This window comes from Hetaerina americana, unplaced genomic scaffold (genome assembly GCF_022747635.1).
Source record: "Hetaerina americana unplaced genomic scaffold, ioHetAmer1.1.p SCAF_7, whole genome shotgun sequence".
Taxonomy (NCBI): domain Eukaryota; kingdom Metazoa; phylum Arthropoda; class Insecta; order Odonata; family Calopterygidae; genus Hetaerina; species Hetaerina americana.
Genome location: NW_027287316.1, coordinates 53,866,359 through 53,888,453, shown reverse-complemented (window position 1 = coordinate 53,888,453; position 22,095 = coordinate 53,866,359). Strand labels below are relative to the sequence as shown.

The 22,095-nt window shown below is 37.7% G+C and overlaps 1 protein-coding gene across 1 annotated transcript in view; it reads left to right on the top strand.

The window, feature by feature from the left end:
• The window catches only part of Proc-R (Proctolin receptor), a 693,100-nt gene that overhangs the window by 231,642 nt on the left and 439,363 nt on the right, over positions 1-22,095 (top strand). The window lies entirely within an intron of this gene.

Sequence of the window (22,095 nt, the reverse complement as noted above, 5' to 3'; positions counted from 1 at the left end):
TTCATTGCATAAGCTAGCGTAGCATGTTGAATGTGTCAAAATATGTATTAAATTAGATGATATATGGTGTAATTATGACGGCATAATTCTTGAGCTTACCATGTACGTATATTGTATCCATTAAGCAGAGGATTGTAGTATTAACGCATTGGTCATGAAATTAGCTCATGAATTTATTGAAGCATCATTCTTGTTCACAGCTATTTACTTTGTATTTCTAATTATATTAATTAACATTTCGGTATTTTAACTAAAAGATGTGTTCAGATAAACGAATTGGTTGGTGTTATATGATAGGATCAACACACTCTTGAGATGAGAGACAAGTCGACAAAGCGTAAAAAATGACAGCATGATGTCAAGTTTGAAATTAGAACGTGGCATTAAAAATAGAATAAGCTCTTTGATGTCTGAAGAAAAAGAATATCTGCCGTGACTTCCCCAGTTACCGTTCTCGTCGTTATTTTTATTTGTTTCCTTTTGACTGGTTGGAGGCTCTTTGGAAGGAGTCCGTGACCTACAACTATTCTGCTGCGTTTTTGCCTCCTCAGGAATCCCACGAAGCCATGATCTAGAGCAAGGAAAATTATAATGTGTCACTCTTGCGGGATTAGTGATGCGGCCAAGCTATTAATTCGACTCAAAGGAGAAAATATCTGGGAATGGGCGGCACTTGTTTTCTCCAACGTTTGTAATCATAGTGATTAAGGGAGAACACGAAGAGACCAAGATTCCGCCAGAAAGTTTTCACTGTTTGAATTTTTTATGCATTTAAATTTTAAAAGTAACTTGAAAGAGTTGAAACCATGTATTACTTTTAAACTGATGTTGTTCGTCCGTCAACACCTACAGCTCCTTTAAAGGTCATCTATTACGTACTCCGAGGCATACGAATAGTCGTCAACGTGTCACAGGGCGTGTCTGAATTGTTGTCGCGGGGAGTATCCGAATTGTCGCCAAGGTGCCGTGGGGCGTATTCGCCAAGAACTTCAATATTATCATCGATGATTGTGGGAAATTGCTAACCTTCCTTGGTGTTAAATATTTAAGCATGACTGGAAAAATGTCCATAAATTCCGCTGGATTTTATGACAGGTAATTGAATTATCATTAAAGAGTTTAATAAATTCTTTAATTTATTTAGCATCGCTTTCCAGTTCAGAAAAATAAACTTTTGATTATTCTCTTCTTCGTTTTCAAAGCAATCGTTTCTTAGCGCACTGTTTCTTTTTGTTCAAGTCACTTTTTTTTGTATCTAGATTCAATCATCTCTTGAGTAAAGATGATAGGCGGCGAAAATACTGGTTCATTTGGCCGACGGTACTTCTACGAATTCCACTACTGTCAGATTTTAATTATTATTTCATTCCCTTTTACAGTGCGTGAGGTGAAAGGTTCAAACGGGGTTCTCTGTTCATTGAATGAGAAGTGGTCCCATTAGTACCTTTTGGTGTCAGAAGTGAACGCCAACGCTGGTTTTCTCTTCACTCTTCCTCTGCATCCGGAAATGCTTACTCTCAGAATTCACAACTTGACTTGTCCGTGGATCATCTCCTCTAATTACCAATTTGTGGGTCTAACATTTTGAAAACTTTATGTCGTCGTTTATAACAATTGATATACTCAGTGAGACATTGTTCGTTTTCCTCATACTGGAATACTCCTGTTTAAAATGGGTTGTTTAATATACTCGTACTTGTAGTTTCCCAGGCGGCACTAGGCGAAAACATATAAATTCCATTATGATAAAAGGAGAGCGGGAGACAATATTCACCCTAAGTTAATAACCATGGCCATGGTTTTGATTTGTCATTACGAATATGAAGGTTTTCAAAAACATACCAATTTCATATTTAACTCATCGTTCAATAAGTCCCGGGACTAACTAAGAAAACAACATTTTTTTCGCAAAATTCATTTTTGTTCATCAGCATAATCACCTTTAAGAGATATGCAATCATTCCGACGCTTTTCTAACTTTTTGATACCATGCTTGTAAAAACGATTGTCCTTGTCCCCTCAATAAGTTTCAGTTGCAGCGATGACTTCCTCATTCGAGCAAAATCCTTTTCCCTATAGCATCTTTTTGAGATCAGCAAACAGCCACTATTCGCTGGGGGCAAGATCTTGAGAGTATGGTGGGTGGGGAAGCAGATGGAAGCCCAAATCGTTCTATTTGGCCATTTTTTTAATTGACTTGTGGCACGGCGCATTGTCTTGATGAAAGATGATTTTTTACTTCTTCGTGTGCGGTTGTTTTTTTGCGATTTTGTCCTTCAAAAGGATCAATAACTCAATGTAATAGTCGTTATTGATAAATTTTCCCTTTTCAAGGTAGTCGATGTAAATTATACCATGCGTATCCCAAAATATATCCGGTTCAATAAGTCCCGGGATTTGGGGAATGGATTACCGTCCTCATTCTAGTTTGTCATAATTATGAATGAATGAATGAATAAATATATACATATATATATATATATATATATATATATAATATATATGCTAGTAGTGTGTATAAACACTCGTACATGAATATACACGCCTACACATAAATTTTTCGTTGATAATGAAACATTATTAAAACCACCCATGGTCGGTGTATTAAATAAATGTGAAAATTGTTCTTTTTAAATATTTCAATAAATAGTCCATAATTCGCGATTCAGAAAGCCACAATTGGTAACATTTATATACTAACAAAAAAATATTATAAAATCTTTTTCCTGCGAATAAAGATGTAATTTGTGTCAAGATTTCTACGAATGTTACTCACTTAAGGACTCAGCATGCCACAGCGTAGGTAATTTTATGCCTGAGGGACAACATGTATTCAAACGCAAGTTCGGGAACAGCTAATGTTAATTTGAATTTTATTCAAGCAGAGGGGAAGCATTGCCCATCTCGACATCCACCCCTATAATACATGTACTCCCATTTTTCTTCTTTTGCTTCAGAGACTTGTTGATTTTTGATGGGGTCTGGGAAAAAGTGTTTGGCCAAACAACGTTTGCCCATTCGAAGTGTGGTGAACACCGTCGTAATTGAGTTTTTGGCTGGCACCTCATGAGTAATTTCGTGACTTCACAAATAATTACAATCATTAACCTCTTGTTTGTGGTAACTACTCCTCTGTGGTACGATTCCATTTTTGTCACAAAAGTTCATTTCAGTCTCGTCGTTTATGCCAACTGCACTATTTGCCTCAAAGTTAGGTGGGAAATTTGACCTTTCCAAAACTGGGTGAAGGATTTCATTTTTGCTTATCCTTAATGATGATTTTACTATCCATCACACCAGGTGGTTGCTCCATACATTTTATTCCTAAAATCATCTTCCCTCAATTTTCGTCCACCTTTCCGACCAGCCTACAACGTTTTCCAACCATTTTTTCATAGAACCTTATCAAAATGTTATCCTATGAACATTTATTTCAAGGGGACATTTAGGGATTGACTTTTGTAATGATAAAAATAGGGGATCGAACGAGTAAATAAATGAGTACATAGGCAATTTATTTAGCTTGACTAATCGAATAGAAGTGTGGTTATTGTTGAAGGCATCAGTCCATCGGGTGAATATGGGTTCAAGGTAAACAATAAGGAATCGAATGTAACTTTGAATTTTTACTACAAATAGGAAGTTTATGTTGAGTATCAAAGTAGTAGAACAAGCCAAATTGTTACTGGCAAATTGTTAATGGCAGTATTGCATTGTGCTAGTATTGCGTTGTGGCAGTATTACATACGACAGTAGGTCCACAGAAATTAGAATAATGGGAAAAGAATTGTTAAAGATGTACATGTATTTACATTTGAGAGGTAATTTATGATCGAAACTCCGGAGTGAAGGCATAGGAAGAAAAGTTTAGGGAAGGAAGACTTTACGACTTTACTCGAATATTGACTTTTTCCTTTTATGCTCCGGAGAATGGATTTGAGGAAAGAGATTTTTGAGCTATGGATGTAGAAAAAAATTCAACGAACGGGGAGGAAGACAAGGAACGGATTGTAGGGTATGTGTGAGAATAGATGCGATGTTTCTCAGTAAAATATTCATACAAATGCGAACCAGATTTTCCATGTTTGATTCTCTTACATTTTCACAGGGTTTTTCCATTTATTTCACAAGAAACTTCCTTGCATGCGTTTTACCCTATTTTCCCATTGATTTTGATTTGACTGCAACGATAATATTTGCGGTTATCCATCAGGCATTGTGCTGAAATACCAAATTACGATATATCAGAGTTCTGGCCCCTGCTAAAATAATAAAATGAAGTTGTGTATTAGTCCATTAATCCCATTAAATATTGCTCTCAAGCAAAGATAATTTTAAAGTATAATTAGCATGAATTGTGATAATTATTAGGTAGCAAGTCATGCGGGTTTTGATGTGTGATTTTAATATTTTAGAAGCATTTTAATGAGTAAGAATTATAAGAGTTGGGGTGTTAGTTTTCCCTAAAATGTTAAAATCCCTGTGGAAGTTTGGTCCGGGCAATCAAGGTACTCATGCAACCTAGTTCTTACTTTCACTGTAGAAATATGAGGAACCAAGAAGTCGCGCCTCAAAACATACACCTCTTAGAATGTCACTTGCAAGCTTGTAAATAAAACCAAGGTAAAAAAGCTTTTAAGAGGTACTATGGGTTTATTTGGAGAACATAGGATGATCAAGCAGTTATGCTTGTTTCAACTTTATTAATAATTCTTGAGCGAATATATTTATGAAACTTAAGTCCTTATATTACTTGATAGTTATATTCTCTTTACTTAGAGTTCACTTAAACGATAGGGTAAGTTCGCTCACGGTATTTTGCTTAGGAAGACCATGAAAAAGCATTGAAAGTAATTTCTCGGATTTTTCCATGATTTATGAAAAATGGATTGCCTATAATTTGATTCAATCAACTAGGATTGCAAAAAGTTTGACTTTTGATATTATTTTTCTTTAGGCTCAATTGCATCCTTATTAAACATTTTAATAGTATTCTTTAGTAGTGGATAGACATTTTTATTTACCCCATTGCATTAACTTTTATTGATGGTAGAATTGATTTTTTAATAGGATTCTTAAGTGGTGGGTAGACATTTTTATTTACTCCAGTGCATTAACCTTTATTGAATACGGGTTGATGAATCACGTCTTTACTTCGATTGTGTGTTACTCATGTTTGTGTGCATGAATGTGTATGTGTGTCTTTTTATTCTTCATAATCACTTTCTTGGAAATATTATGTGTGAATTATTAGAAATATTTAGATGGGGATTCAAAAAAATAAGAAAGATGACATGATGGCGGCTAAGGGAACTAATTCATAGTTAGAAAAACTTTTTAATTTTGTACACATTTATTAGAGGTACGTGGGAAAACGCGTTTGGTAACAATGCAGGATATTCATTTTCACTATATTTCGTCGACATCACCGTAATATTTGAATGGATAGGGGGAGAAATCTGGGAAAGTTATCTTTTAACTATGGGTATCCATAATTTTGACGAAATCATACCTGATATTTTGAAATTTATAAGGAAACATAATTCTATGCTAAAATGAAACGTTTTGTTTTTATTCATGGCGTATAGTTCCTATGATCAATCTTTTAATTCATTTATGAATTTTTTAATTGTGCTAGTGCACTATAATCACAAGGAAGAAAACTATCAAAGAGATTACGGGTTGTTGCATTTTGATCATTAATATAGTGGAGGGAACGAGAGTGCTTAGCACGCATTTTTAATCCTATAACATGGTTACTTCCCCAGTTAATTTTCTGGGTCGTTCTTTAAGCTCTGTTGGATTCAGCTGAGGGTTGAAGTTATTAATTAATCCACCCCTTGGTTATTTCAAAACTCTAAAGAAAAAGCAGTGGAAAATAATAACCCCTGGCGCTTGGGTCGTAGATTACGAAGATTAACCACTGAGACCGCGACGGCGAACCTGGATCCACGCCCTGTAAGGATGTTGCAGAGATTCTCCGTGACACAGTGCGGAACTTCGCGAAACACTCCAAATGTGTAATTCGCCGAGGTTTTCCAACTTCAGTTAATTCAATTTCCTATTCCTGTTAGATATTAGGGGCACATGTTCACCTCTTGCAATCACTCTTTCTCCCGCTGCTTTCTCTTCCTCATATTTATTCAACCCTCCCTTTGTAAATCTTGGCACAAGATTTAAGGTTAAAGGCCAAAAGTCGATAGTCGACCACATAAGATCAATGTGATAAAGACTCTAAGGTTTTAATTGCGTATGTCGTTCAATTTGCCTTTATGAATAAATAGAAAAACAAATTATTTTGGGTAGGTTTTTTAAAAACATTTCAGCATTATCTTCCTTTTACCTAGATAAACTATTCCCAGCGTTTCTGTTTTTTTTTAAGCCATCCAAAAAGTAGGATTTCTGAGGGTACTCAAAATATGACGATGACCCCCTCTTTCGACGTGAATCGTTTTCCGCATTTTTCCAAGTTTGGAGATAAAGAAAATGTCACTGAGGGTCAAATATGCTGAAAACATAGTTGATGTTTAAATACTAATGTGAACTTTAATTCCATTATTTTCGCCATCGAAACTTCGCCATGTCTTGGTGGAAGAGAGATATTTTTTCATCGCCAAATAAGGACATTTTCATTTCTTTGCTCAACCGGTGAAAAAGCGACGCATAATACTTTGAATTTATTTATGCTACCCTTTTATTCCCCATTTATCGTGAGCTCTTTTTGCAAGTAATCTATAAAGATGAATCCACGTGCATCCCAAAAGCCGTGGTCATCACCTTTGCGGCCGATTTCGCCGTCTTCGCCTTCTCCGGATCCGGATTGACTTTAAAAACCAACTGTTTCCATTGCTACTTTGTCTCTGGAGTTTAGTAGTGAAGCCATATTTCGTTCAGAGTTATATCGATGCAGAAAAACTCGTAAGGATTGTGACGGAAAACCGCCAAACCAGCCTCCGAATCGACTACACGGTTGTATTTATTCTCCACTGAGAGCAAACCAATCCTGCCGTTTTTTTCACAACCAATTTTTCGTTTAAAATTGAAAACGCTGTGCATTGTGATATCCCTGTGCTCTCAGCTATTCAATACTCTTTGATTAGTCGATCAATCGACAACATATCTAGGATTTTTGCCAATCATTTTCGAGGAAGTCACTTCCGCTGGATGTCCCGAATAGTTGACGGCCACGTTCAAAGCATTTTGCCGAGTGGTTAAGCAGTCGCAAATACAGGAGCAGGTGCGTCATGAACTTCATCCAAATCGATTTTGATCCCTTTGGGTGTTAAGCCTATTAAAGAGATGCGTTCAATCACTTCACGAATATATTTCTTTCCCTTTTTCTAAATAAGACAAAGTTAATTACTTCAATTGACCGTGAAAACAAAACCATGCGATATGCATAGTTTAAACTTTAACAGTAGTCTAGTTAGACATTAGACTCACAAAATGCAAACATTTTCCGATATTATGAGAGTTATATATTGGATTTTCTTAGGAATTATTGAAGGACCCATGTACTTTATGATGAATTATCAATTAATTGTAGAATAAATGAGATTGTAGTAATTTAATTTACTTGCTGAAATAGTTCTACTGTAATATTTTGCATGCTCAGTATTGCTCAATATTGGACACTGATTACACAAGCGCAAATATCAAACTCACTTGCATGCCCACTTTCAGAAATAGTGATGATATGGTCATCCTTCAAAGTCAAAGTTCATTCGTGAGGTAAGTGTATTAATACCTCATGTACTCATGAAATACCTAGGGCCAGTTAACCAATGAACTTAATACGAAAAATCATTTTGTCCATTATTTTCCTTGAAATAGTCGATAAGGTACGGTTTACGATAATATTACAATGTATGCGTAATCATCGATTATATTTGTTGGTGAATTATTTAACTATTGCCAAACCTTTAATTGGTTTTCAGCGAAAACTGGTAACAATGACTACCATAATCACTAAATTTCGACTCTTGGTGGTGCACTGTTCAAATTCCCTATTATTCATCCTGCAGTCCCATCATGCACCAAACCTTGATATTTGGAAGAGAATTGATTTTTAATAGATATGGTGAGTATAATATCTACCGCAGTCCAAATTCCAAAGAAACTGCGGGAGATGCCGCAACAGTAACTTTTAACGGAGTCATCCGCTAATGTGCATTTCAATGCAACAATATCCCAGTCAAGGCGAATGATTTTTACACTCTGAAATTGTTGCATTGATCTACCGCAGTCGCTAATTTCAGTCACTCGATCCGCTCACTCAATGTTTCTTAACTCAAAGACTTAGCACCATCATTCGTCACAACTTCACCCTCCGTGCCATCCTCCCCCACTAAACTACCCATTCCTCACCCTCACTCCTCGGTAAAGTCGCCGTCGCCTTCCATCGAGTGTGAAATATATGCGAATTAATTCGTTGATTAGCATATTTCGTTTTATTGCGAAAATCATTTTCAATCTCCTATTGGAATGAAAGGGCGGGCGCATACGCATAGTTCCATCCGACCCTTAGGTCATTAAAACTTTTCAAATCTTGCAGAGTCATCTTGGACTGAATGCGAAAGAGAACGTAAAGATTTTCTAGGCATAAACCTGAGAGCTGCGGCATATTTTCTGAGCAATTTTCAGTAATGCCAAGTTCTAGATATATGATTTATGATTAGCCTCCTTTTAAAACTAGCTGTGCTCACTTTGATAAAAATATTCTATGCACACATGATTGAGAAATGCTTCAATGAAGGCCATAGTAATGTTCGCATTTCGGTATGATGGTTCGCGAATATAAAATATACATTTCTGTGAATCATTTTTACGTAAGTTATAAGGTTTCTCTAAAGAGAAAATAAAAAAATTGGAATTAAATGTTTGCTTTATAAATTTTCTGATCTTCCAAGAATGGGATTGGCGTAGAATAACATTATATGCATCGCTATATGTCAAATGGATGACGCCTAACTACTTGGAAACGGCTGACTCACTTTCTTGTGGAATAGCCGTAAAATATTTTTAGATTCGTGTTCTAATTTTTTAGTATTTTTCTTTCGTCATTGGAGTTTTTCTCGAGATATCCGTTTATTTCATATCATTCTATCCTGAAGTAACGACTATAATTAGGCCTAATACGTTTCAAGAGGTCAGAGCTAATCTTACTTGAAGATTGGTTGGATAGGTGATGGTGGAGCTCACTCGTTATTACCTTATGCCATATGAAATGTGTATCATCCCGCTAATCTAACCATATATGTCTGTCCGGATGTAGTTTTCCGGATAGAACTTTTACACAGAAAGTCACAAGGTATGAGTAAAGCTGGGAGTTAAGAGGCATTATACAGTTTCGAACCCGGATCCTCCGCGTCAGTTGCCGAACGCTCTCTCCGTAACCATTCCAGAATTTTGGGCTAATTTGACATTTAATTTCACATTTTTGCATATTTCCTGGTTCCACTGCTTTTGCTTGCCTCGTTGAAAGTTTCTGCGAGGCTTATATTGAGTACAAAAGTTTGCATCCGATTACGATGTCCAAAACTTATTGAATATCCTATAAGGCCCGTGGGAATTTTGCCCACTCTGAGCAATAAATCTCAATCTCCCGTTTAAGGCAATCCATTCAAATGCTTTCCCAGCGTCGCATACCTTAATACTCGTTATTGTGCCTCCATTTTATATCTTTCTTTCAGCATCCCCGTTCTTCGTATCACCCTTTATTTTTCTACCCTTTGTTACTTTGTATTTTGGCTGAGATCTTTCGCTCGAATGAGTCTAGTAAGAGATAGAAAGGGATTCCTTTTGTGCCCAAAATACCTTCTTAACTCCTTTTAGTTTTTGTTATTCACATATCATTGCATACCTCGATGGAAGCTTATGATTTACATACTTAACATCTAACTGTTGGAACTGCCAAACACATTCCGTAATAATGCAAGATCAAGTCCATGGGAAAATCATGGATATGTCCGGAGTTTTCGAATACAGATAACATGGTAATCAATAAATGTAATGAGTATATGTATGGATATATAAACATGGAATGTGTCGTTGAGGAAATTCGTTATTCTGCATTTCTATGTTGCGAATCAAGTAGCACAAAACCTAAGGGTGGTCGTTCCATAGTTTGCCAAAAATTCTCTGAAAAATGTGAGAACTTTACATAACGGCTAAAGGAGTAAATATCGACCTATCATAGCAGAAGCGGCAGGCGTAACTCGGAAAGTATTTGCTTTCTCGAATCTACTAGTTTCATTCACACTATCAATTCATTTTTCCACGTAATTCTGCTATCGTTTCTAAGAATACCCACTCAAAGTCAGAACATATCACAAAGTAACCTCAATATATTGTTCCCTGCCTTTGTTCTCATCTTCATTTTTCTAAAAATGAACATTTTTACCACTTCGTATTGTGTTATTGTAAACGAGTAGCACACATGTTCATTACTATTTGATAATGAATTCTCATAATTCGACTGTCATCTCGAAAGTTGGTTTTTAGCATTTATTCAATGGTCACGACACCAATCTCTTCATATTCACCTATTATTGGCAACTGATCTCTTTATTAATTGCCCAAAGTTGGAAAACCAAGGCTTGACTCCACGTTTCCTTCATTCCAGAAAAACTTCAACGGTAATGGGCAGGCAAGTCTAAAGTCTAAAAAATGGCCCGCCCCAGCTATTTTGGGGATCGGGATTGTTGCGGTGGCTATTGTACTGGCTTCCCACCCAGAGGGCTTGGGTTCAAATCCCGGCGGTGTTGAAAATTTTTCAGAGGTATCTCGATCCCTACTTGAGGTGCTTTGTGGAGGGCACTTTGACTGAGTACGCCGTCCGTCGGATGGGACGTTAACCTGCGCACCCCTTGGCGCCTTTCGTAAAGAGCAGGCTAATACCGACGCCGGGTTTCTCTCCACCCTTCATCTTTTCCTGTCCATCCCCTATGGCGTAAATGACCTCAGCAGTCGGTCGCCTCCCCTAAATACTACTACTACTACTCCAGCTATTTCTCCAGTGAATGTGTTCTAACAAGTTGAATGGTTTACTTATTTTCTTCCTAAGTGATATTTCTTCGCTGCTCAACCTATTTATCCAATGCCTCGTCAAAATTCTACGAGTAAATAATCACAGTGTGTTTTAGGCCCAGTTTCTTTACTCATCCACAAGCACATTTCATTCACAAGCATGGGATTATTTTGTGAAAATTTGAGAACACCAACCAATCTAGTGAAAACAAAAATATATATATTCTGCCCGAAGTCTCAAGAAAACGAATTATGAAGCCCCCACGGAGTACCCTAAAATGGTTTTCCTTAATAAATGCTGTCACGATTATCGTGAAATAAAAATTAACCGGTGCCCTTTCTAAAAATTGAACTGATTTTGTCGATCCACTGCCACGGACAAAATAATTAGGGCTCCCCCAATGTGGATTTCGATCTCATCTTTCTGTCCCCGCTTTAAATTCCTTCATCAGTCTCTTTCCCCTTCCACCCCCATTCCTCGTCATCGTCCCCAGTCAACCCTTCGACCCAACCCCTCATCCCCGGTGTCAGCCCCCCTCGTATCCTCCTGACAACCCCCACACTCCCCGTCTACTTACCCTGCCTCCTTCATTTCCTCCTTTTAATATGGTCCTTCCATCTCTCCATTTCTCACTCGTTCCATCGCTCTCGACTTCGTCCCTCTTTTGTCGGCCCCCTCGTGCGTCCCGTCCCCTCGAGGTAGTCGCGGGAATGGAGACTCAGGTAGGATCGGGAGCGATGCTATTTTTTCCCGAGTCGCGCAGCCGTTGCCAACGTTTCTTGAGCAAAACTATGGCGTAACTATCTCTTGCGCCAAGCGTTGTCAAGTGAAGGGACGCTGATGAATAAAAGCGTTCAATGAATAATTTTGTTTCAAGAAATTATTTTTTTAATCCATTAATTTTCGGGGTAGTTCTCTTTTTCTGAAAACATTTCAAGTGAAACGCACTCTTACGCTAATGTTTCCGCAAAAATCTGTGAATTCTATCACAAAAAATTCTCGAATTTTGTACATCGGCAGTTGTAGGCAAAATATTTCCGTAAGTGTTAAAAAACAACTGATTCACTCACATTAATGAAGATGTTGGCGATTTGGGTTAAGTGTACGCAAAGAAAATGTTGTGCACTATAAGTTATTCAATAGGTAGTTTAGATGATACGTGTAATAAGTGTATGGTATACAAAGGAAAGGGTGCTAAAGATCAAACAAAAATGTCATGGAAAACAGCTCAGTACAGAGGGCGGTAGAGGAGGAAAAGACATTTTTTGGTACTTCACGGTTTTAGGTAGGCTTTGGATGGACACAGGCTGAACAATTTTTAAGCTTCTTCTAACGTGGCACAACCTGGTACCCCGTACTTCAACAAACCCTTTTATTACTATCGGTTATCTATCGTTTAAGATAACTTTTTGGTGTATGCATGCTAGACAGTGATACATTTATTTTCCTCTCCCGGTAAAATAATCAGACATCCGACACTGCGACAAACTTCTTGAAATCCCTACTCGTTCTCTTTTTTCTCGATTCCTTCATTCCGTCCTATTTTCTTCTTATTCCTACCTTGCTTGCTTAACGTTCTCCCCATCACCCTCCCTTTTCATGCCTAACCGAGTGCTACTGCATTTGTTCCTTTCTGCCCAAATTACCTTTCTCAGCCTTAGCAACATCTTCATCTCAAATTCCTCTAAACTACAACTATCACCTCTCTTAAACGATCGAGTTTCCACGCCGTAAAAAAAACACCTTCTATACCAAAGAATTCATGTGTCTTTTCTCAACATTCTTACTCAACGTTATCATCAACACCTTACTCCTCCTAAAAGGTTCTTTGTCTAGGGCAGTTCTTCGTCTTATGTTACTCCTGCTTTCCTCATCTTGACCTACAACGCTTCTATGATATGTAAAATGCTCCCCTTGCTCAAGTGTTTGCCTCCTATTTTAGCGGTTATCTCATTCTTCCTCTTTTACGAACAACTCATAGACTTTGTTTAGTTTCCACTAATATTAATCCGACAATATGCAATAGATTTTCTATTTAGCTGAACAATTATTGCTCCTCTTTGGCTATTTGACTGATTAAATGTTCGTCATTCCCAAACCTGATTTTTCTACCTTAAGCGTTCCGGCCTTAAGCCCTCCAGCCCTCCTTACCATTACCTCGAAATATATATGAAAAATAACAGGTATTCGTGGGCATCCCTATCTTACCTCCCTGCATAGAGTATCCATGGTGATCATCCATCCGCTTCACGGACCTGAACAGTCTGAGGATGTACAGGTTGCGGATAGGACTCCTATTCCTCCAATCGGCTTCGATTTTCTGTGATAAATTGATTAATTCAGTCGAAATTATTTCCTTCAAGCATCTTCACAAAATCAGAAACACAAACTAATGCATGCTCATTGTACACTGTTTCTTTCTATAAATGGACTCAATTCTGATATGGCATCAAACGTACCTCTCCTCTTTTCTTACACAAACTTACCATCTCCTAAATAATCATATGCCCTATTCTCCGTTCTTCTGTAGATTGGCCTAAGTACCTCTTTAGCTGCGTGCGAAACACATTTATTGTTCAGTAGATCTCACACACGGCTATCTTTTCCTATTCCGTGATGGAAACTAGCCCTAATATGACGAAATATTCCGACCAGATTTATCCTTCATAAATGCTAATAATTAGATCATAAATGCTCATCCCGGGGAAGGCAGTATAGGATATAAAAAGGAAGGGAAATGCTAAATTGGGCTGAGTACACCTTGAGGCAAAAAGAGTTTGTAAGACCATAAATGAAAGAAAATAGAAACGTAAGTCCCACGGGAAATGTAAAGGGACAAAAATAATTACACAGAGTAAGGCGTTGGTAAGGGGGACGAGTAATCAGGGTGCAAAGGAGTTGGCATTGGAAAAGGAAGAAATAAATACTGCAATCGCATTATTTTGGATAAAATGATAAATGGGAATACTCGTATCAATAAAACGATAAATGGGAAATACTCGTGTCAAACCATTGATTCAATCGGAAAAATAAGTTCTCACAACCATAAAATTTTACCATGTATAAATTACACAAACCTTTTCTTGAAAAATCTTACCCTCATTGGTGATGGTAACAGATTATTGACTCTTATATGTCGGAATTCGCAAAGGTAAAATATGTAAATTAAAATACGTGCATAATTATTAATATAATGATTAATATCCAAGCATTTTCGTCGGCGAAGAAGATTCGAAGATTATGAAGTTTTTGTTGATTTATATTAAATGAATTTAGGAAATGAATATGTACAAAGAGTAATTTCAGAGTGAATTGAAGTAATAATTTTGTGAATAAGAAACAAACGACCGGATGCTCAAAATCAAATGGATATATAATAAGAAATGAGACATTATCTAATAATGATAACATATTGAGGAAAACCTTCCTTAAAAATTATCACGTTCTGACCGATAAGTAGACGGTGTTTAATTTTACAACTTTAGAAATGTACGCAGCGATTTTTAACAACCAATATTTTTTGCTGTCAAGACTGATTTCGTAATATCTTACGCTCCAGCTAAAATCTATTGAATGCCGGGTGACTCAGCAAAGAGCTGCCGGTAAGATTCAAGCAGGCCTCTCTTTCTCAGTGACGGCGCCCTTGCTTTGAAATCATCTTGACTCGGGGTTGTGCCGTGGCGCGAGGAGTCGTGTCGGAGGTGGCGGGGTAGGGGCGGAGGATCCGCCCGGATGGATGCTGATAATGGAACGCTGAATTCGCCAGTGTTCCATCGCAGAAAATCCTTTTTTGTGCCTCCTCTAGAGAACTTGTTGCTGGAGACAGGGGCCGCGGGGAGGGTTGGGATTTCAGGATATCTAAAATTCTGTTTCACGAATCTCTGGGTATAAATGTGTGACCAGTTGTATGAGAAGAATATATCAGCGAAAATGCCATCTGTTGGTGGACTTTCTTTTTAACGAATTCAATGCGGATATTAATTTCAGCCCAAAATCATTTAATGATTTTTACTAGTAAAAACGATATTTTGAAGCGCAAGACCTATATGTCAGGTCTTCACAATCTCTTCGGTTTAAGAAATATTTATTTTTAGAACCCCATCTCTCTCCAAGGAATTAACCTTTAATTTGAATAACATCCGGATCTCCTTCGAGATATCAGAGGCTCAGTAACTGCACCGTGTTTAGTTTTTCGATGTTAACTTGAAAACTATGATAGGGGAGAAACTGTTAGTCAAGCTGTTGGTGGAGGAAAAGAATAGGCAAGTTGTGTGGAATGAAATGATGCAGAAATGAGCAGGGCCAAAGTAAGAGTTTTGTACGTGAAGTGTAAGAAGTCGAGTTGTGTAATGTTATGGGAGGTTTAGTGAGGTACCAATGGTTATTGTGCCTATCTAATACCCTTACCGATAGATCACCATTAATAAATCAGACCTTCTTCACCTAGTGGAAGTAGTGAACCCTTCCTAGTAAATAAGATTAATATATATTTCATCTAGAGATTAACTGAATAACTCTCACCAAAACATATTCTTTTTCGTTGGTGACAAAGAAATAATGTACAGCGAAAATGTAAGATTCTTGAGTTGTACATGACGATGTGAATCGTACTTCAAAATATGTGCCATCCGCTGATGACTGTTATTATCTAAGACTGCAGAGATAATTATCTCCGCTAAAACTGACGATCATTTCTGTATACTCTATGTATCTATTCATCTCCGAGTACTTTTTTCCTCCCTTCATCCTGTCCAACATCCCTATCCTGTTCCTTCCCTTTCCTCGTTTGCCTAACATTCTCCCCTCTATTACAGTGTTCAACATCCCTTTTTCGGTCAATACCCCCTTCATCCACTTTTCCTGCCGCCACAGGATTTCTCCCAACAAACCCCTCTCTTCGCCCACCATACTAAGTACTTCCTCATCTGTTTTCTTCTCTGTCCATTTCACCTTCTCCATTCTTCTCCAAACCCACATCTAAGACTACAGAGATAATTATCTCCGCTAAACCTGACGATCATTTCTGTATACTCTATGTATCTAATGCAGTCCAAAGAATGTTTCTCCTCAGGGTAGATACAAATTTCAATTATTATATTGGAATCATCATCATCGGTATTTCAATCTTAGGATTGGTTTACTGCAGCCCCATATCTTTCCATTCTACTGCATGTTTATTTGAATACAAGGCAAGGTAAAAGAATATGCAATTCTAGGGATGATAACGTGGTGGTTTCACGTTACCTTCAATATCGCAATACTACGGCCGATACCCTGAACTTCACTCTCGCCAGCAGATTTGGCAGCTGATGATGGATCGACCCAATCGGTCTGCGACAGCAGCGCCTAATGGTGAAGCTACTGCCTTTCACCATGGGATCAGGGTAGTTTTATATTAGGAGTCTATTTTTCTCGTTGCCTCGTTCTGAAATACCATTATTATACTTTTCTGTTAATATATAGTAGTCTCGTTCCTAAAAACCATTGGCATTTTTTTTTGAAGCTGGAAAATTTTCGCCGGTCACGGGGATCGAATTAACGATCTGTATCTGGCACCCACAAGTAGACACAATACCTCTGGTTTACCCTCGACCATCAAAAATCATAGGTGATGGAAGTTTTTACCTGCACTTACATTTTTTGTGTTATTATAAGAATGAGAAGACCGCTGCCAATGGATGACGCATTCCGAAGGCAAAGGATATATCTTTCACTTGCTCTGCACGTACTTTATCTCTGAAGTTGCCAGTATTGAATGCGTTATGCATACGTGCACGTGCCATGGATAATACGGTCATATGTATGTGTGTATGCATCGCACTCACGCACACACCCAATTGCATCGTAGCCGTCGTATTCTTACAGTGTTTGTGGATAGGAAGTATCCCAATCAGGGAAGAATTCTTGTATGAGGCCCGGTGGTTATTGATTCTAATATTTAGGGGTTTGGAACACTATCCAATACAAAAGACAGGGCATAGTTGAACACGGGCTTTCCGATCATTCAGATCCAACGCTCTACCCTTAGACTACCGCGACCATTCTATTTATGTACACACACACACACACACACACACACACACACACACACACACACACACACATATACATATATATATATATATATATATATATATATATATATATATATATATATATATGTACACACATATATATACATATATATATTATGTTATACATATATATACAGGTATATATATATACAGGTATATATATATATATATATATATATATATATATATATATATATATATATATATATATATATATATAAACCATAAACACAGTAATCAACCCGAAGGTCAGTTTGGTAGGTGATGGTCGAGTTCACCCAGTTCTTATCCCGACGGCGTATGAAATTCACATATCAGGGAAGGGAGGCCAGTTCCTTTCCCTGTGGTACCCTATCTGGTACACAGCTTGGGTGGAGCTGCAGGTGCCCAGAGACTTGCCAGGGAATCTAACCCGGGCCCCTCCGGTCAGCAGTCAACCGCTCTACCCCCTGGACTACCGCGACCCATATTAATTTATATATATATATATATATATATATATATATATATATATATATATATATATATATATATATATATATACATACACCGGTTAAAGTAGGTTTTTGGATGGACACAGCTACTAAATAAATATTTTGTGATTCCTAACAAAATATAACATTCAGTAACCTACTCTACATCAGACCCCTCTTCATCTCCGAGTACTTTTTTCCTCCCTTCATCCCGTCCAACATCCCTATCATGTTCCTTCCCTTTCCTCGTTTCCCTAACATTCTCCCCTCTATTGCAGTCTTCAACATCCCACTACCGGTCAATACCCCCTTCATCCACTTTTCCTGCCTCCACAGGATTTCTCCCAACAAACCCCTCTCTTCGCCCACCATACCAAGTACTACCTCGTTTGTTTTCTTCTCTATCCATTTCACCTTCTCCATTCTTCTCCACACCCACATTTCAAAAGCCTCCAGTCTACGTCTATCCTCCTGCTTCAATGACCACGTTTCCGCACCGTACATAGCTACGCTCCATATCAAAGTTTTTACGAGTCTTTTCTTAACATCCTTACTCAACGTCCCCTTCATCAACTCCCTCCTTCTTGTGAAAGTCTCTTTTCCCAGCGCAATTCTCCTCCTTACGTCCCTACTACTTTGGCCGTGTTGGTCCAAAACACTACCGAGATAAGTAAACTGTTCTACCTGCTCTAGTTTTTGCCCTCCTATTCTAATGTTAAGCTTGGCCTTTTTCTTTCTAGAAAATCGCATAACCTTTGTTTTATTAATATTGATTCTCATCCCATACCTGTCGCACTAAATTTTCAATTCACTCAGTAATGCTTTCAGCCGCTTGGCTGACTGACAAACTAAAGCTTGGTCATCAGCAAACCTAACTGATTTTACGAATTCCCCGCCCACTTTTATTCCTACCTCCAGTTCTTCCCATGCCTCTTTAATCATTTCCTCTGCATACAGGTTGATCAGCAACGGTGATAATGGGCAACCCTGCCTTACACCCCTTCCTAACGCTGCCCATCCGGACTCCCCGTTTCCCACCCGCACCTGAGCAGTCTGAGACATGTACAGGTTGCGGATTAGCCTCATTTCCCTCCAATGTATTCCTATTTTCTGCAGAATACTCATTAGTTTTTCCCAATTCACTCAATCGAACGCTTTTTCGAAATCTACGAAACAGGCAAATACCTCCTGATTGTGTTCTATATTCCTCTCGATTAATAATCTCATTACTGCAATGGCATCACGCGTACCTCTCCCCTTCCTAAACCCAAACTGATCATCCCCTTAGTAGTCATTTGCCATACTCTCTATCCTTTTGTTTATGATCCTGAGAACAACTTTAGCTGCGTGGGATATAAATAAATAAATAAATAAATATATATATATATATATATATATATATATATATATATATATATATATATATAGATATATATATATATATATGTATGTATATCTATTTTCACACACCCGTATATGCGAGGGTGATTCGAAAAGTAAGGTCTCCTATTTTTTTCATTAAAAATCAAATTCATTCTCAACTTTGCGTGCATCGTTGGAAAGGTTACGCATTTAGCTATTTTTCTATATAGTCGCCTTGACGATCAACCACTTTTTGCATCCTTGTAAGCAGCTTTTTAATACCGGCGCCGTACCTGTCCCCCGCCATGTATGTGTGTATATGTGTGTATATGTGTGTATATATATATATATATATATATATATATATATATATATATATATATATACATATACATATGTATATTCATGGGTCGTCTGAAAAGTTTCCAGCCTCAAAAATTTCAGAAAAAATGTCTTGTATCTTTGTTAGGTCGGACCACCTTCGTATATATATATATATATATATATATATATATATATATATATATATATATATATATATATATATATACGAGGGTGGTCCGAAACTTATATATATATATATATATATATATATATATATATATATATATATATATATATATATATATATATATATGTATATAAATGTACACACACATACGTAAATACACGCCTGAATATGAAACGCATATTAAAGACTGTTTGACAAGTGAGGCGTCTTCGTCCTTTTCTGGTCAATTTCCCATTCAATACGAGACTTAAAAAAATCAACGGCTCCACCGAGCTCTGCGCTAGAGAGTGAAAAAGCTTTTTGGCCTCCGCGGGCGAATTTCGTTCAAGCTCGCGTCCCGCAGTGGGCCTGGGGAAACGTCACACCTGATATTGGGTCTAGAGAAAAGAGCTTTGCGATCCCAGTGACTCTGCGACGCAGTGCCTTTTAAGCGTCCGCCTCCCTGATCCACTAACCGATCATCCCCTCACGGGAGGAATCACGCTAGGCGTGGGGGGTAAGGAACGTTTTTCTTTTTAAAATGAACTCCAATATTGTGATTCTGCGGATTGTGCTTAGTGCCAACGGGGATCGTCGGATGAGTCTCTGGTAATGAAATATGTCATCCAATGATGCAGGGGATAATATAAGTGTACGAAATACTTAGGGTAATATTTTTGAATGCCTTTCTCTTGCTTGTTAGATTTCTGAGCTTAGCGAAGTTGAAAATGACGTTGAACTACGATCTAATGCCAGTTCATGCCTTAATTTCCTCTGAGTCTTACTAAGCCAAATATCATCCATGACATCTTTCTTTTACTTTTAATTATTTAAATTTATCATAAGAATTTAATTACCACTTGCTGGCTGTTGGACTACATGTATGTCTCCAGGAATTTATAATTATCTGCTAACTATGCAATTTTAGGAATCAAATTTGTTTGAGCCCTTTCCATCCAATTTTAGAAGTTTTAAGTTGAAATGTAAAGCAGCCACTGGGTAATAAACTTCATTGTAGTCATGAAAATATTGTTTGTATGTGATGTGGACGGCATATTGTATGTGATGTGGAAGTTTGTTTGTATGTGATGTGGAAGTGTCATTATGTAAAAATATTTTATCTCTTCTGTTTTTATGTGTTCGTATGTAATTTTCGTTGTAGAGTTATCTTTGACCTAACCTGACCGTTGCCACCAGGAAATTTGCCTAATTGCAACGTAATTGTGTAAAATAAAATAAATAAAAAATAAATTTACAGGGGCAGTGGCGCCCCTATTACTTCAAGAAATGAGATCTGGACCAGATGAAAATATGTTTTTGCATTTGGGCTAGTATTTGAGTTTGCTCTATTTATGTATGCGTTTAAGATATGACGAATATTGATTATCATGAAGGAGGGCTGTTTTACTAAAATAAGAGTTGTGGCATAATCATTTAATCGAAATACGCCATAAACGTCGCAACTTAGCAAGCTCTCAGAGAGCAGATGAGCCACTTTACGTCTATTCTACATGCATGGCCAATGGATTTAAATAAATGCTTAGGAGTCGAACTCAGGTAGCGTGGGCGGAGATATCTCCACTATTACTTTCCACTCTCGGCAGTTTTTGTGTCACTTTTTTCAAAATACCCAAGAAGATTTATAATTCGTGATGGTATAAAAATAGCCGATAGAAAGTGTCGAACAGTGGCAGTTTGCAAGGGACTGTTTTATGTTTGCATACATTCAAATGCTCCTCAAGGCCATTATGATGAAATTAAGGAAGGGTATATTTCGTAAATATTGCTGTGCACACAATCGATAAAATTAAAATTTGATCATAAAATGATCAAATTAGAAGAACAATTGTCATAATTTTATCGATTGTGTGCACAGCAATATTTACGAAATATACCCTTCCTTAATTTCATCATAATGGCCTTGAGGAGCATTTGAATGTATGCAAACATAAAACAGTCCCTTGCAAACTGCCACTGTTCGACACTTTCTATCGGCTATTTTTATACCATCACGAATTATAAATCTTCTTGGGTATTTTGAAAAAAGTGACACAAAAACTGCCGAGAGTGGAAAGTAATAGTGGAGATATCTCCGCCCACGCTACCTGAGTTCGACTCCTAAGCATTTATTTAAATCCATTGCCCCTTCATATTTCCGTAAAAATGACGGCACGGTTATGGACTTCAATTCTAAGGATAGCCATCAGTCAATAAGTGTTTACAATACATCTACATCTACATAATACCCCGCAAGCCGCCGCGAGGGCGCGTGGCGGGGGGTGTTAGGTCACCAACCGTAAAAAGGAACAATACCACATGCAAAACAACAACATGGAAAATTACACCCACAGCAGCACACACACTCATGTAAACATATACAACAAACCAACAAAAAACTGCGCCCCAGGATGCAGCACTAATGCCATCCAACAACACGCAAGCCAGGACAAAACAGACAAAAATGCGAAACTCCACCACCACATGAACATGCCACACAAAACACTCTACCCCCCGCGGAGACTGTGAAAGGCAGGGAATGCGACTCAACGTCGCAGTTAGTGGGCTGTTCCCCACGCGGAGGACGAGGGATTGACAATGCGGGAAATGTATTTATGAACTGTTACGTGCTTACATAATTTAAGCAAAATAATACTTCATTCCAACTTT